This window comes from Pristiophorus japonicus, chromosome 23 (assembly GCF_044704955.1).
Source record: "Pristiophorus japonicus isolate sPriJap1 chromosome 23, sPriJap1.hap1, whole genome shotgun sequence".
Classification (NCBI taxonomy): Eukaryota; Metazoa; Chordata; class Chondrichthyes; family Pristiophoridae; genus Pristiophorus; species Pristiophorus japonicus.
In genome coordinates this window covers 4,484,824-4,489,017 of record NC_091999.1, presented here as the reverse complement: position 1 = coordinate 4,489,017, position 4,194 = coordinate 4,484,824, and positions in this window count along the sequence as shown.

Here is a 4,194-nt window from a genome sequence, read left to right as displayed (position 1 = left end):
GTGTGTGGGGTGTGTGGGGTGTGGGGTGTGGGGTGTGTGGGGTGAGGGGTGAGTGGGTTGTGTGTGTGGTGTGGGTGTGGGGTGTGGGGTGTGTGGGGTGTGGGGTGTGTGGGGTTTGGGGTGTGTGGGGTGTGTGGGGTGTGGGGTGTGTGTGGTGTGGGGAGTGGTGTGCGGGGTGTGGGGTGTGTGGGGTGTGGGGTGTGTGGGGTGTGTGGGGTGTGGGGTGTGTGTGGTGTGGGGTGTGGTGTGTGGGGTGTGTGGGGTGTGGGGGTGTGGGGTGTGGGGTATGGGATGTGTGGGGTGTGGGGTGTGTGGGGTGTGGCGTGTGTGTTGTGTGGTGTGTGGGGTGTGTGGGGTGTCGGTTGTGTGGGGTGTGGGTTGTGTGTGGTGTGGGGTGTGGGGTGTGTGGGGTGTGTAGGGTGTGGGGTGTGTGGGGTATGGGGTGTGTGTGGTGTGGGGTGAGGTGTGTGGGGTATGTGGCGTGTGGGGTGTGTGGGGTGTGGGGTGTGTGGGGTGTGTGAGGAGTCTGTGGTGTGTGGGGTGTGTGGGGTGTGGGTGTGGGGTTTGTGGGTGTGGGGTGTGGGGTGTGTGGGGTGTGGGGTGTGTGGGGTGTGGAGATGTGGTGTGTGGGGGTGTATGGGGTGTGTGGGGGGTGTGTGGGGTGTGTGGGGTGTGTGTGGGGTGTGGGGTGTGTGGGGTGTGGGGTGTGGGGTGTGTGGGGTGTGGGTGTGCGGTTGTGGGGTGTGAGGGGTGTGGGGTGTGTGGGGTGTGGGGTGTGGGGTGTGTGGGGTGTGGGGTGTGCGGTGTGTGGGGTGTGGGGTGTGGGGTGTGTGGGGTGTGGGGTGTGCGGTGTGTGGGGTGTGTGGGTGTGGGGTGTGTGGGGTGTGGGGTGTGGGGTGTGTGGGTGTGGGGTGTGTGGTGTGGGGTGTGGGGAGTGGGGTGTGTGGGGTGTGTGTGGGGTGTGTGGTGTGGGGTGTGTGGTGTGTGGGGTGTGTGGGGTGTGGGGTGTGGGGTGTTGGGTGTGAGGGGTGTGTGGGTGTGTGGGGTGTGGGGTGTGTGGGGTGTGTGGGGTGTGGGGTGTGGTGTATGTGGGGTGTGTGGGGTGTGGGGTGTGTGGGGTGTGTGGGGTGTGGGGTGTGGGGTGTGTGGGGTGTGTGGTGTGTGGGGGGTGTGGGGGGGGTGTTGAGCTGTGGGGTGTGTGTGGTGTGGGGTGTGGGGTGTGTGGGGTGTGTGGGGTGTGGGGTTTGGGGTGTTGGGTCTGTGGGGTGTGGGGTGTGTGTGGGGGGGGTGTGGGGTGTGGGGTGTGGGGTGTCGGGTGTGTGGGGTGTGTGGGGTGTGGGGTGTGTGGGGTGTTGGGTGTGTGGGGTGTGGGGTGTGTGGGGTGGGGTGTGTGGGGGTGTGGGGTGTGTGGGGTGTGGGGTGTGTGGGGTGTGTGGTGTGTGTGGTGGGTGTGTGGTGTGTGGGGTGTGTGGGGTGTGGGGTGTGTGGGGTGGGGTGTGTGGGGGTGTGGGGTGTGTGGGGTGTGGGGTGTGTGGGGTGTGTGGTGTGTGGGGGTGTGGGGTATGCGGTGTGTGGGGTGTGGGATTTGTGGGTGTGGGGTGTGGGTTGTGTGGGGTTTGGGGTGTGTGGGGGGTGTGTGGGGTGTGTGTGGGGTGTGTGGGTTGTGTGGGGTGTGTGGTGTGTGGGGTGTGGGGTGTGTGAGCTGTGGGGTGTGGGGTGTGTGGGGTGTGTGGTGTGTGGGGGTTGTGTGGGGTGTGGGGTGTGTGGGGTGTGTGGTGTGTGGGGGTTGTGTGGGGTGTGGGGTGTGTGGGGTGTGGGGGTGTGGGGGTTGTGTGGGGTGTGGGGTGTGTGGGGTGTGTGGGGTGTGTGGTGTGTGGGGGTTGTGTGGGGTGTGGGGTGTGTGGGGTGTGTGGGGTGTGTGGTGTGTGGGGGTTGTGTGTCGGTGTGGGGTGTGTGGGGGTGTGTGGTGTGTGGGGGTTGTGTGGGGTGTGGGGTGTGTGGGGTGTGTGGGGTGTGGGGTGTGTGAGCTGTGGGGTGTGGGGTGTGTGGGGGTGTGTGGTGTGTGGGGGGTGTGTGGGGTGTGGGGTGTGTGGGGTGTGGGGTTTGGGGTGTGGGGTGTGTGGGGTGTGGGGTGTGTGTGGGGGGTGTGTGGGGTGTGGGGTGCCGGGTGTGTGGGGTGTGTGGGGTGTGGGGTGTGTGTGTGGGGGTGTGTGGGGTGTTGGGTGTGTGGGGTGTGGGGTGTGTGGGGTGCCGGTGTGTGGCGTGTGGGGTGTGTGGGGTGTGGGGTGTGTGGGGTGTGTGGTGTGTGTGGGGGGTGTGTGGGGTGTGGGGTGTGTGGGGTGTGTGGGGTGTGGGGTGTGGTGTGTGTGGGGTGTGGGGTTTGTGGGGGTTTGGGGTGTGTGGGGTGTGTGTGGGGTGTGTGGGGTGTGTGGGGTGTGTGGGGTGTGTGGTGTGTGGGGTGTGGGATTTGTGGGTGTGGGGTGTGGGTTGTGTGGGGTGTGTGGTGTGTGGGGTGTGTGGGGTGTGTGGTGTGTGGGGTGTGTGGGGAGTGTGTGGGGTAGTGGTGTGTGGGGTGTGGGGTGTGTGGGGTGAGGTATGTGGGGTGTGTGGGAAGTGTGTAGGGTGTGGGGTGTGTGGGATGTGTGGGGTGTGTGGGGTGTGGGGTGTGGGGTGTGTGGGGTGTGGGGGGGTGTGTGGGGTGTGGGGTGTGTGGGGTGTGTGGGGTGTGGGGTGTGTGGGGTGTGGGGTGTGTGGGGTGTGTGGGGTGTGGGGTGTGTGGGGTGTGTGGGGTGTGTTGGGGTGTGGGGTGTGGGGTATGTGGGATGTGGGGTGTGTGGGGTGTAGGGTGTGTGGGGTGTGGGGTGTGTGTGGTGTGTGTGGGGTGTGTGAGGTGTGGGGTGTGGTGTGTGTGGTGTGTGTGGGGTGTGTGTTGGGTGTGGGGTGTGTGGTATGTGGGGTGTGGGGTGTGTCGGGTGTGGGGTGTGGGGTGTGTGGGGTGTGTCGGGTGTGTGTGGGGTGTGTGAGGTGTGGGGTGTGGTGTGTGTGGTGTGTGTGGGGTGTGTGTTGGGTGTGGGGTGTGTGGTATGTGGGGTGTGGGGTGTGGGGTGTGTGGGGTGTGGGGTGTGTGGGGTGTGTCGGGTGTGTGTGGGGTGTGTGGGGTGTGGGTTGTGTGGGGTGTGTCGGGTGTGTCGGGTGTGGGGTGTGGGGTGTGTGGGGTGTGTGGGGTGTGGGGTGTGTGGGGTGTGTAGGGTGTGTGTGGGGTGTATGGGGTGTGGGGTGTGTGGGGTGTGGCGTGTGGGGTGTGTGGGGTGTGGGGTGTGTGGGGTGTGGGGTGTGTGGGGTGTCTGGTGTGTGGGGTGTGTGGGGTGTGGGGTGTGTGGAGTGTGGGGTGTGTGGGGTGTGTGCGGGGTTTGTGGGGTGTGGGGTGTGTGGGGTGTGGGGTCTGGGGTGTGTTGGGTGTGGGGTGTGTGTGGTGTGGGGTGTGTGGGGTGTGGGGTCTGGGGTGTGTGGGGTGTGTGGGATGTGTGGGGTGTGGGGTGTGTGGGGTGTGGGGTCTGTGGTGTGTGGGGTGTGTGGGATGTGTGGGGTGTGGGGTGCGTGTGTGGGGGGTGTAGTGTGTGTGGGGTGTGTGGGGTGTGTGGGGGGTGTGGGGTGTGGGGTGTGTGGGGTGTGGGGTGTGGGGGGTGTGGGGTGTGGTGTGGGGTGTGGGGTGTGGGGTGTGGTGTGTGTGGGGGGTGTGGGGTGTGTGGTGTGGGGGTGTGTGTGGTGTGGGGTGTGTGGGGTGCGGGGTGTGGGGTGTGTGGGGGGTGTGGGGTGTGTGGTGTGGGGTTGTCTGTGGTGTGGGGTGTGGGGTGTGTGGGCTGTGGGGTGTGGGGTGTGTGGGGGGTGTGTGGGGTGTGGGGTGTGGGGTGTGTGGTGTGTGGGGTGTGGGGTGTGTGGTGTGTGGGGTGTGTGGGGTGTGGGGTGTGTGGGGGGGGTGTGGGGTCTGGGGTGTGGGGGGTGTGGGGTGTGTGAGGGGTGTGTGGTGTGTGGGGTGTGTGGGGTGTGGGGTGTGGGGTATGTGGGGTTTGGGGTGTGGGGGGTGTGGGGTGTGGGGTGTGTGGGGTGTGGGGTATGTGGGGTTTGGGGTGTGGGGGGTGTGGTGTGTGTGGGGTGTGTGGGGTGTGTGGGGTGTGGGGTGTGGGGTATGTGGGG